Below are 13,493 nucleotides of genomic sequence, written 5' to 3'. Positions count from 1 at the left end.
AGCTGGAAATGTCAGAGTAAACACTGCCACAGATGTATCCTTCAAACCCCTAATTGTATATGTGTCTGTAATTTGCTTCACGCTCTTTAAAATCTCTCAGGAACATCTTAGCCACCGGCTCCCGTGCAAACCTATGGTGCATGCTTTGGTCATCACCTGTGTGGACAATGGTAGCCCCCTCTGTCTTGGGCTCCCACAATATCTTATACATTATTTACAAGGAGGCAGACTCATTCTTAAGGTTTCCAGGCATCAACCTTTTCATATCAACTTAGAGCACTTCACTGGCTCCTGGTCCATAAAATAATTAGTTTTAGAGCCCTGATTATGACTTTAAGAGCCTTTGCAAACAAGAAGCCTCTCTATATTGAAATATTGTTTCATCACTGACTTCAGCCTGGTCTCTCAGATTTTGGAGGCCAACCTCATGTCAATTCTTCGAATCAAGTGATCTATATTGGGTAAAAATTCCTTTACACTGGTGCAACATAGGCGCCAGCGCAAGCAGCATTGCCGAAAGGGCTATGAAAGCATCCGTGGCCCCTTGTATAATACCAAAGGTCCCCAGGGGCACACAAAAAGGGCGCAAATGCTCGTCTCGCCCCCAGGGCACTTCTACACTATGGGCCCTGGTCTTTCTATTACCCTATAAGTTGTAACCCTTTTATCCCCTTCTCAACTACTCTTGAGCAAAGGCACTGCTGATTGTATTCATAGGGGGATAATTACTTTTTAAGGTGGAGCTAAAAGCAGCCTTGAAAAACTTTGTGAATCCAGGCCCTTCCTACAAAGTGAGACACCAGCACGTAAAGGCGGCCATCTTGAAGGCTGCTTGGGAGGGAAAGTGATTGGGCTTCTCCCCAATGGAGGCAAATGAATGGAGCCAAACCATTAACTGTAGAGCACAATGTTTGAACTATATTGGTGAAAATGTTGTACATTTGGCAGGCAAATCTGAAGATAAAGTTATGCCATATTCTAAAAGAAAATCCGGCACAGGACTTGTTTCTGTGACTGACTGATAAGTGCTTTTTCCCAAGATCCTTGGGCTGTTTTGTTGTAAGTAGCCCCAGGGGTGCAGGTAATATTGCACTGCTCATTGGGTGGCAAATGTCCATATTTGGGTCTTGAATCTAAAGAGTGGTGCTTCACAGCAGTCATGGTTGAGTCTAAGAAGTGATGTGTGGTGTGCCAGTAGCTGTGTGAGAGTCTTGGCCACAAAGGAACCGCACATGCCCTTTTATCCAACAAGAGTCTGCAGTTTTGCACAAAATCTCCACCCAAGTGGAGTAATTTCTACTGGTTAATTACTAAGTGCTACCTCCTTGCGTAAAAGTCCAGTACGTATTCTGCACTGCAGCTGTGTAATGAACACAAGGAAATGTCACCAGTGGCCTTGTGTGCGTTTTGGCAATGTGATTGATTCTGGTGCGTCTTTATCCAGAAATGTGTGATAACATGTATCCTCCTATAGAGAAGAAAACAAGACTATAAAGAGGTAAATTCCCAGCTCACCATGTATTAAGATTAAAAATTACCTACTGTCTTACTCCCGCTTTTCAATTGCCAATCCTTCCCGTCTTGTTCTCTGCAATATTCACAACATCACCTATCCTCTAGCCTCAGCCATCTACGCTCCACAATCCCCTTTACGTAAAGCTTTTTGACATTCGACAGGTCTATGCGGCTCATAGCAAGTTACAAAGGAGGAACAGAAGTCATCACATTATACATAAATAGACATACCAGGTTGGTGAATCACTTTTCTATCTCCATTCATTGGTGCCTAGAAGCATTTCCAAAGGGGTGCCATCAGGGGACGCACTGACAGTCCTTTCTCCTAACTATATGAATTAAGTGCTTCTTTGTTTGGTGGATCTGTCCTCATATTTCTTGGCATCAAGAACTCCTCACCGAAATCGGTGGGAAACGTGTTGGAGGGGGGCTTTTTAGGCTATCCATCATCCTGGCAAAAGGCAGGAAGACCTTTGCATACTAAGAAGGTGGGTGGGGGAGAGGTGCTTTTCTATGACTTGTTTTTTATCTCTTTCTCTCCCAAGGGCACATGTGACCATGCCGATTTGTCTTCCAGAAGCAAGCTATCCATGACACTCTAGCTGGTGTCTCCCCATTATCCATTCATACAATCTGGAGGTTGGCAGTGTGGCTGCAAGAGAGGCTCACACTCATCATCTCATCTTCCGAAAGAAAGAAAATGTAAGAGAGGAACGAACTACAATGAACATTCAGAGATACGCAGCAGGGTCGTGGACCAGGGTCAGCGGACTCGATAATTCTCGCCTCAGTGCCTACTCTAACCAGGGATCAAACTCGGCAACTCTGGGCATTAGCTTGCCTCATCTCTACAACGGCCCCCCACATTCGCCGGGGATGCCTGGTTTCACCTTGGAGATACCCAGTAGGGACCATCTCACAGCCAGGACGGGTTCCCCAGCGGTCTACAGCGCCACGACGCCTCAGGGCAGCAGTGCGCTTTACAAAACACATACATTACATTACATACTAAAAATTGCAAGTGCCTGTTGATCAGGGGTGGGCGGAACTTGCGGAGTTGCGCTGCATGGAATCCAGTAGAGTTACTTAAAAACTCCACAAGATTCCATGGAGTGCTGCCAACAGGCAATACATATACACATCCCATTGCTCGCACTGCAGTTTAGCACCGACAGTGTAAGCAGTGTTGAAAAATCAAAACGAACAGCACCATGCGGTGCATACGAGTGAACGGCCATTCAAATGAATTTGCTGCTGCCCGAGCAGAAAATCTATTCCAGCTGCAGCAAATCTACTCAAGAAGCAGCCGTCTGACTGTGACTGCCCGCAACTGCCCACGTTAGAAAATCATGCAAGGGGACGCCAAATCTCAATGACGCTCGCCAACTCTCATTTGTGGAGACTCATGGGGAAAACCCTGCCATGCTGCGATTAGCAGAATTTTGACAGAATTTTGTATTGTAAGAGTAAAACAGAGTCGCCAAATTCTAGCAATTCCAAGGTCAGAATGAAATATTCTGCACACCCCTACTGTTGATACTAAAATGGCTCAGACACTAGAATTACTCACTTGAGTGCAAACACTGAATCAATATGTTCTGACATTGACAGCTTAAAATGCCACCCTGCAGCAGTCAGATCTCTCTTCACCACCCTCTAGCTGGTCTGGGAGGAGTGAAATATGATGACTGTCCATGAGGTCTAAGATAGTTTCTTATCACTTGCTCCGTTTAATTCACATTTTCGACCCCATCAGTTTACCACACATAGATACACATAGGGTTCTTGAATAATCTTCTATCCAGGAATGTTTTATCTTGATCAACTCCATTTGTTACTACTGATGATGCCATTTTCAAAACTTCCCTAGATTCCTAGTAAGTTTTAAAGCCATATAAGATCGCTTTTGAACATTGGGCCCGATTCACAGAACTAACTTAAGACGAAATCCTAAACTGACTACTTTTGGTATTCACAGAGGCATTAAGTAGTAGTAAAGTTAGGATTTTGTCTTAAGTCAGTCTTAAGTCTGTAAGTTTTTCTTAAGTTTGTCTTAAGTTTGTCTTAAGACTGTCTTAAGACTGTCTTAGGTCTGTCTTAAGTCTGTCTTATGTCAAACTTAAGACAAAATCCTAACTTTACTACTACTAAATGCCTTCTGTGAATACCAAAAGTAGTAGGACAGACTTAAGACAGACTTAAGACAGACTTAAGACAAACTTAGGCAGACTTAAGACAGACTTAAGACAGACTTATGACAGACTTAAGACAGACTTAGGCAGACTTAAGACAGACTTAAGACAGACTTAAGACAGACTTAAGACAGACTTAAGTCAAACTTAGGACAGACTTAAGACAGACTAAAGACAGACTTAAGTCAAACTTAGGACAGACTTAAGACAGACTTAAGACAAAATCCTAACTTTACTACTACTAAATTCCTTCTGTGAATACCAAAAGTAGTAAGTTTAGTATTTTGTCTTACGTTAGTTCTGTGAATCAGGCCCTGTGTATGGTATTGAAGGAGAATGCCTTGGCTCTCATCAAGGGTCTCTTGATGTGATTACTCGTACGAGCTATTATTAGTAAATTGTCCTAAAGGGGGGTTGGTCAGAGAGCACTCAGTTCCCATTATTCCGTGGATTATGTGAGGGAATGGAAGATGGGTTACACAGGGTAGCCAGCCCTGAATGCTTACAACTGTTCATGGACCCTTCTTTTTCAGATTCAGCATTGATTTTTGAATGAAAGCTGAAAAGCAACGAGGTCAAGAACCTCACAAACTACTAGGCAAAACTTTAACTCCAAGAACTCCAGATATCTCTTCTGAAACAATTATCTAACCAATGGAATTAGTGCAAGGGAGGAGCCAATGGAATTAGTACAAGGGAGGAGCCAATGGAATTAGTGCAAGCGAGGAACCAATGGAATTAGTGCAAGCAAGGAGCCAATGGAATTAGTTCAACTGAGGAACCAATCGAATTACGTTCAGTGCAAGGTCCAGTTTCTGATGTAAAATATAAAGGGTGAAGGGAAAAAGGTTTAAAGTGCATTATGAGGTGTCTACGTCCCATATGCCCTACACGACAAGAAAAAGAAAACACCCTGCCTTCGAGAAGGGAGGGGAGAAAGGTATGTCTTCACCATTACTCCCTGTTATTGTCAATAACACATAAAGATGCTCTATTCACAGCCCTCCGCTTCTCTCTTTTTACTCCCTGTTTGTGTTTCCTGGTCTTTTGATTCATTTATTGTGAGACTTCTAATGGCTGGTTGTTGATCAGCGGGGTTATTTATGGACAAATTCTGGGTAACACAGAGCTTAGTCCCAGGGACAGAGAAAAATATCATTGGGATAGGACAAGCAGGTCCTGAGTCCATCCTAAGTTCTAGGCCTGTGACAGAATGAACCCTTCCAGCTGTTTCTTGAGAAACATACTGTGATGTGTTCTTTTAAGCTTATTGCCTTGCCACCTCACACTGTCATTTTGCGGTTTCTGTGGATGAGTAGAATTATTGTTAAGAGAATTGTGCTTCCAGAACCTTGGCTTAGTCCCCTCAATTCTTCACTCCAAAATGTATGACCGTATCTTCACTCTTTTTAATAATATCTTAAATGTTTATAATTTGAGGTCAGTTTTGGGGTGTGCCGTTATCCATCAACAGTGAAACAGGTATAACTATGTACTTTATTGAACACCTAATTGGTCGATCATCTGTGTGGGTGCACTTTATCAATTTCATTAGTGACCTACTATATGTAGATAAGGTTCCCTTGGTCTTAATAAATTGCCATTCGTTTGTAAAGCCTAAATTGGGCAAGAACCATGTCAACTGTTTAGGTTAATATTGAGTAACATTGCTTCCTAGTATATTCCTGTTTGTTTTTAAACTTTAACAGGGACCCCCGGAAAAAAAAGTACCTACGGAGGGGTAACTTAGTTAATTTTAATTTGACTTCAACCAATCTACAGACTCAACTACCGCTGAGCTTCTGAAGGACTTCAAGTCAGTGGGGTAACGAAACTTGAGGAGACCCCCTGCAAACTACATGGAGCAGCCCTCCATCAAAAGTCAGTGCAGAATTCTCAGGCCAGGGTATTGTGCTGAGAGGGCCCCCTGGAGCTCAGGGTCCGCTCGCACTGCGGGGGCCTATGTTATGCCACTGAATCAAGTCCATTCAATTTCTGTATGGAAAACTGAGAAAAAGATCTCTTGCAAAGATCCCCTGCCCAGTGGGCCATTGGGCAACCCAGCGCTGACCCATTGAGGAGGTCGCCCGATGATGAAGCTTGCCACCCTTCTTGGATTGTGGGGGCTCTTCCTCCAACAAATAAAACACTCTTTCTGACTTCTAAACCACTGTGGTACATGAATGGTGTTACCCTTGTTTGTTTGGTTAGGAACAGCACACTGCGTTTGAGCATTGTTGATGGTAGTGTGTGTGTGCTGGGCCTTGATTACTCCTAGTCACTCTATTGTTTACTACTTTCCCATGATCCAACTATATCAGATTCCGAACCATTGCCATGATTTTCTGATGCCTTAATAATTCTCAGTTCAGGATTAACCTCCATCTCAAGAATACGTCTGCCTCCTAGAATTGGGTACCGGATTCTGATCACTTAGATCGGTCGAGCTCCAACCTGCTGCAGGTTCCCTTGATCAAAAGATGCTAGATGGGGTCCTTCCCCTTTCTTTCAGCCAAAAGGTGGAATGCCCTACCTGCCAACCTGGGACAGAAAAGTTCTTTGACCCTGCTCAGGAAGAGAAAAAGACTCAAAACCTGCCTGTTTCAGCAAATCTATGCACTGTGAGTAAGGTATTTGATTCCTTATCTGCCAGGATGCCTTTCTTGGGCAGCAGAGTGCTTTGAAAAAGTCCTATAACATAACATTCCACTTTGAGGATGTATTTAAAATAAGAGTTTGGGGAAAAAGTTGTAAAGGAATACTTGGAAGAGAATTTTCAAAACTGTCTCAATACCAAATCTCTATCCTTCGCGGATTCACCTCTATCTTTTCTGCTACCGAAGGAGATTACTGAATTATGACCTTGTATTAACTATTGCAATCTAAGTAAGGTAACATAAGGTGACCATAAAAGATCAATATCTACTTCCTTTGATCTGAGGCATTTCTGAGTCAGTGCAGGACATTTAGGGCTTGATATACCAAAGGATTTTCTGATGAAAAACCATTCAATTTGCAAAATTACTGGTTTGGAGATCGCAAGATTACAATTTGTTCTGTATAGAACCCATTTTATGAGTCCCGGTCCTGAGAGGTCAGGCTCTGTTGTCATGTGGCCACCCTGTCCTTTAGGTGTCAGGCTCCATCTTCATGCACCTACCTAGCCCTTTAAGTATCAGGCTCTTTAGTACTGTGCCTGCCCAGCCTTTGCAATGTCAGGCGCTCTGGTGCTGTTTCCATCCAGTCCCTTAAGTAAGATTCCTGTTCTGTCTGTCTGTGCTCATCCAATCCCGAGACATCAGCTCTGTATCCTGGAGCTCTTCAACTAACGTGCCAGACTCACTAGGGCTGTCCCCACCCAGTTTTGAGACATCAAGGTCTGTCATCCTGTGCCCATCCAGTCCTTGGATTGTCAGCCTCTGTAGCTCAGTGACTGCCCACTGCTGATACCCAGTCCTTTAAATATCAATCTCTGTGCATACCTAGTCCTTTAAGTGCCAGGGTCTCTAGCCATATGCCCTCTCAGCCATTTCTGTGACAGGCTTTGTAGGGTGTGCCCACCCAGTCATTTAAATGTCACACTCTGTAGTCCTGCACCAACCCAGATCCTGAGATTTCAGGCTTTGCAGTCCTATGCCAAAGCAGACCCTGAGATGTCAGGTTCTATAGTCTTGTCCCCAACCAGTCAAAATAGTGTCAGGCTCTGTACTCCTGTGTCCACCCAGTCCTTGAAGTGGCAGGCTCTGCAGTCCTGTGCCGCCCCAGTCCTTGACGTCGCAGACTCTGTATGTCTGTGTCCACCCGGTCCTAGAGGTGCCATGTTCTGTATGTCAGTGTCCACCCAGTCCTTGAGGTGCCAGGCTCTGAAGTCCTCTGCCCATCCAGTCCTTGAGGTGTCAGGCTCTGAAGTCCTGTGGCCACCCAGTCCTTGAAGTGTCAGACTCTGTAGTCCTGTGTCCACCCAGTCCTTGAGGTGTCAGGCTCTTTAGTACTGTGCCCACCCATTCCTTGAGATGTCAGGCTATGTAGTCCTGTGCCCACCCAGTCCTTGAGGTGTCAGACTCTGTAGTCCTGTGCCCACCCAGTTCTTGAAGTGTCAGGCTCTGTAGTCCTGTGCCGCCCCAGTCCTTGAAGTCTCAGACTCTGTATGTCTGAGTCCACCCGGTCCTAGAGGTGCCAGGTTCTGTATGTCTGTGTCCACCCAGTCCTTGAGGTGCCAGGCTCTGAAGTCCTGTGCCCACCCAGTCATTGAGGTGTCAGGCTCTGTAGTCCTGTGCACACCCAACCCTTTAGGTGTCAGGCTCTGAAGTCCTGTGCCCACCCAGTCCTAGAGGTGTCAGGCTCTGTAGTCCTGTGCCCACCCAACACTTGAGGTGTCAGGCTATGTAGTCCTGTGCCCCCCAACCCTTGAGGTGTCATGCTCTGTAGTCCTGTGCCCACCCAGTCCTTGAGGTGTCAGACTCTGTAGTCCTGTGCCCACCCTGTCCTGGAGGTGCCAGGCTCTGAAGTCTTATGCCCACCCAGTCCTTGAGGTGTCAGGCTCTGTAGTCCTGTGCCCACCCAACCCTTGAGGTGCCAGGCTCTGAAGTCCTGTGCCCACCCAGTCCTTGAGGTGTCAGGCTCTGTAGTCCTGTGCCCACCCAACCCTTGAGGTGTCAGGCTCTGTAGTCCTGTGCCCACCCAGTCTTTGAGGTGTCAGGCTCAGTAGTCCTGTGACCACCCAGTCCATGAGGTGTCAGGCTCTGTAGTCATGTGCCCAGCCAGTCCTTGAGGTGTCAGGCTCAGTAGTCCTGTAACCACCCAGTCCATGAGGTGTCAGGGTCTGTAGTCCTGTGTCCGCCCAGTCCTTGAGGTGTCAGACTCTGTAGTCATGTGCCCACCGAGTCCTCGAGATGTCAGGCTCGGTAGTCCTATCCTATGCCCACCCAACTCTTGAGGTGGCAGGCTCTGAAGTCCTGTGCACACCCAACCCTTGAGGTGTCAGGCTCTGAAGTCCTGTGCACACCCAACCCTTGAGGTGTCAGGCTCTGTAGTCCTGTGCCCACCCAGTCCTTGAGGTGTCAGACTCCGGAGTCCTGTGCCCATCCAGTCCTTGAGATGTCAGGCTCTGTAGTCCAGTGCCCACCCAACTCTTGAGGTGTCAGGCTCTGAAGTCCTGTGCCCACCCAGTCCTTGAGGTGTCAGGCTCTGTATTCCTGTGTCCACCCAGTCCTTGCAGTGTCGGACTCTGTAGTCCTGTGTCCACCCAGTACTTGAGATGTCAGGCTGTGTAGTCCTGTGCCCACCCAACCCTTTAGGTGTCAGGCTCTGTACTCCTGTTCCTACCCAACCCTTGAGGTGCCAGGCTCTCTATGTCTGTGGCTACCCAGTCCTTGAAGTGTCAGGCTCTGTAGTCCTGTGCCCACCCAGTTCTTGAAGTGTCAGGCTCTGTAGTCCTGTGCCGCCCCAGTCCTTGAAGTCGCAGACTCTGTATGTCTGAGTCCACCCGGTCCTAGAGGTGCCAGGTTCTGTATGTCTGTGTCCACCCAGTCCTTGAGGTACCAGGCTCTGAAGTCCTGTGCCCACCCAGTCATTGAGGTGTCAGACTCTGTAGTCCTGTGCCCATCCAGTCCTTGAGGTGTCAGGCTCTGTAGTCCTGTGACCACCCAGTCCGCGAGGTGTCAGGCTCTGTAATCCTGTGCACACCCCACCCTTGAGATGTCAGGCTCTGTAGTCCTGTTTCCACCCAGTCCTTGAGGTGTCAGACTCAGTAGTCCTGTGACCACCCAGTCCATGAGGTGTCAGGCTCTGTAGTCCTGTGCCCAGCCAGTCCTTGAGGTGTCAGACTCTGTAGTCCTGTGACCACCCAGTCCTTGAGGTGTCAGGCTCTGTAGTCCTGTGCCCACCCAACCCTTGAGATGTTAGGCTCTGTAGCTCTGTGTCCACCCAGTCCTTGAGGTGTCAGACTCTGTAGTCATGTGCCAACCCAGTCCTTGAGATGTCAGGCTCTGTAGTCCTGTGCACACCCAACCCTTTAGGTGTCAGGCTCTGAAGTCCTGTGCCCACCCAGTCGTTGAGGTGTCAGGCTCTGTAGTCCTGTGCCCACCCAACCCTTGAGGTGTTAGGCTCCGAAGTCCTGTGTCCACCCAGTCCTTGAGATGTTAGGCTCTGTAGTTCTGTGCCCACCCAGTCTTTGAGGTGTCAGGCTCAGTAGTCCTGTGACCACCCAGTCCATGAGGTGTCAGGCTCTGTAGTCATGTGCCCAGCCAGGCCTTGAGGTGTCAGGCTCAGTAGTCCTGTGACCACCCAGTCCATGAGGTGTCAGGGTCTGTAGTCCTGTGTCCACCCAGTCCTTGAGGTGTCAGACTCTGTAGTCATGTGCCCACCCAGTCCATGAGATGTCAGGCTCGGAAGTCCTATGCCCACCCAACCCTTGAGGTGTGAGGCTCTGAAGTCCTGTGCCCACCCAGTCCTTGAGGTGTCAGCCTCTGTAGTCCTGTGCCCACCCAACCCTTGAAGCGTCAGGCTCTGTAGTCCTGTGCCCACCCAGTCCTTGAGGTGTCAGACTCCGGAGTCCTGTGCCCATCCAGTCCTTGAGATGTCAGGCTCTGTAGTCTTGTGCCCACCCAACCCTTGAGATGTCAGGCTCTGAAGTCCTGTGTCCACCCAGTCCTTGCAGTGTTGTGCTCTGTAGTCCTGTGCCCACCCAGTACTTGAGATGTCAGGCTCTGTAGTCCTGTGCCCACCCAACCCTTGAGGTGTCAGGCTCTGTAGTCCTGTGACCACCCAGTTCTTGAGGTGTCAGGCTCTGTAGTCCTGTTCCTACCCAACCCTTGAGGTGCCAGGCTCTGTATGTCTGTGGCTACCCAGTCCTTGAAGTGTCAGGCTCTGTAGTCCTGTGCCCACCCAGTTCTTGAAGTGTCAGGCTCTGTAGTCCTGTGCCGCCCCAGTCCTTGAAGTCTCAGACTCTGTATGTCTGAGTCCACCCGGTCCTAGAGGTGCCAGGTTCTGTATGTCTGTGTCCACCCAGTCCTTGAGGTGCCAGGCTCTGAAGTCCTGTGCCCACCCAGTCATTGAGGTGTCAGGCTCTGTAGTCCTGTGACCACCCAACCCTTGAGATGTCAGGCTCTATAGTCCTGTGTCCACTGAGTCCTTAAGGTGTCAGACTCTGGAGTCCTGTGCCCACCCAGTCCTTGAGATGTCAGGCTCTGTAGTCCTGTGCCCACCCAGTCCTTGGGGTGTCAGGCTCAGTAGTCCTGTGACCACCCAGTCCATGAGGTGTCAGGCTCCGTAGTCATGTGCCCAGCCAGTCCTTGAGGTGTCAGGCTCAGTAGTCCTGTGACCACCCAGTCCATGAGGTTCCAGGCTCTGTAGTCATGTCCCCAGCCAGTCCTTGAGATGTCAGACTCTGGAGTCCTGTGCCCACCCAACCCTTGAGGTGTCAGGCTCTGAAGTCCTGTGCCCACCCAGTCCTTGAGGTGTCAGGCTCTGTAGTCCTGTGCCCACCCAACCCTTGAAGTGTCAGGCTCTCTAGTCCTGTGCCCACCCAGTCCTTGAGGTGTCAGACTCTGGAGTCCTGTGCCTATCCAGTCCTAGAGATGTCAGGCTCTGTAGTCCTGTGCCCACCCAACCCTTGAGGTGTCAGGCTCTTAAGTCCTGTGCCCACCCAGTCCTTGAGGTGTCAGGCTCTGTAGTCCTGTGTCCACCCAGTCCTTGCAGAGTCGGGCTCTGTAGTCCTGTTCCCACCCAACCCTTGAGGTGTCAGGCTCTGAAGTCCTGTGCCCACCCAGTCCTTGCGATGTCAGACTCTGTACTCCTGTTCCCACCCAACCCTTGAGGTGCCAGGCTCTGTATGTCTGTGTCCACCCAGTCCTTGAGGTGTCAGACTCTGTGATCCTGTGCCCACCCATGCAGTCCTTGAGATGTCTGACTCTGTAGTCCTGTGCCCACCCAACAGTTGGAGTGCCAGGCTCTGTAGTTCTGTGCCCACCCAGTCCTTTAAGTGCCAGGCTCTGTACTCGTGCCCCATCACATGCTTCCATGCCTTGAAGTGCCAGCTTCTTCCTGCCCCGGTAATGTGCCCAGCCATGCGTTCCTCTGTACATTTCTCAGCTTCTTTGCATTCGTCCCCTGAGCTGCCGGCGTCCCTCGACTCTCACTTACTTTCCGAAGCAATTCAGGCTGCCAAGCGTGCGATAAGATCTGAGGAGGGGGTTGCCATGGTAACGGTTATCTTTTATCGAGTAGATAAGTAAATGGCGCCTGAAAATCGCCTAATGGGGAGGAAAGTGTCTCTCGGAGCCCCCGGGCAGGAGCAAAGGAGGCCATCGACTTTGGCGCGGATTAATCTCAATTTCCGTTCCCATCACTGCTGGTTGTTGTGATGTGAGCGTGCGCAGGCCGTCTCAGGGCAGAGTGTAGCGCTTCGAGCGGCTGTGGTGTAGGTGTGGGCGGAGCACTACATACAACTATGCGTTAGTAGAGCCCTGCACATGAGACAATAGTGTGAGCTGACCACTGCACCTGAGACAATAGTGTGAGGAGAGCACTGCACATGACTAGTGTGTGAGAGGAGCACTGCACATGACTAGTGTGTGAGAGGAGCACTGCACATGACTATTGTGTGAGCTGAGCCCTGCACATGACTAGTGTGTGAGAGGAGCACTGCACATGACTATTGTGTGAGCTGAGCTCTGCACATGAGACAATAGTGTGAGGAGAGCCCTGCACATGAGACTAAGGGTGAGCGGAACCCTGCACATGAGACTAAGGCTGGGCGGATCACTGCACATGACTATTGTGTGAGTGGTGCACTGCACATGACTATTGTGTGAGCTGAGCACTGCACATGACTAGTGTGTGAGAGGAGCACTGCACATGACTATTGTGTGAGCTGAGCTCTGCACATGAGACAATAGTGTGAGGAGAGCCCTGCACATGAGACTAAGGGTGAGCGGAACCCTGCACATGAGACTAAGGCTGGGCGGATCACTGCACATGACTATTGTGTGAGTGGTGCACTGCACATGACTATTGTGTGAGCTGAGCACTGCACATGACTATTGTGTGAGCGGAGCACTGCACATGAGACTAAGGGTGGGCGGAGCACTGCAAATGACTATTGTGTGAGCTGAGCACTGCACATGACTATTGTGTGAGCGGAGCATTGCACATGAGACAATACTGTTAGGAGAGCCCTGCACATGAGACTAAGGGTGAGCGGGGCACTACACATGACTATTGTGTGAGCGGAGCACTGCACATGAGACTAAGGGTGAGTGGAGCCCTGCACATGAGACAATAGTGTGAGGAGAGCCCTGCATTTGAGACTAAGGGTGAGCGGAGCCCTGCACATGACTATTGTGTGAGCGGATCACTGCACATGAGACTAAGGGTGAGCGGAGCCCTGCACATGACTATAGTGTGAGCGGAGCACTGCACATGAGACTAAGGGTGAGCGGAGCAATGCTCATGACTATTGTGTGAGCGGAGCCCTGCACATGACTATTGTGTGAGTGGAGCCCTGCACATGAAACAATAGTGTGCGGAGATCCCTGCACATGACTATTGTGGGAGCAGGGCACTGCACATGACTATTGTGTGAGCGGAGCACTGCACATGAGACAATAGTGTTAGGAGAGCACTGCACATGACTATTGTGTGAGCGGAGCACTGCACATGAGACAATAGTGTGAGGAGAGCACTGCACATGAGACAATAGTGTGAGGAGAGCACTGCACATGACTATTGTGTGAGCGGAGCCCTGCACATGAGACAATAGTGTGAAGAGAGCACTGCACATGACTA

Source organism: Lissotriton vulgaris, chromosome 8, assembly GCF_964263255.1.
Source record: "Lissotriton vulgaris chromosome 8, aLisVul1.2, whole genome shotgun sequence".
Lineage (NCBI taxonomy): Eukaryota > Metazoa > Chordata > Amphibia > Caudata > Salamandridae > Lissotriton > Lissotriton vulgaris.
The sequence above is the reverse complement of the archived record's forward strand: the minus strand, read 5'-3'. Positions refer to the sequence as shown.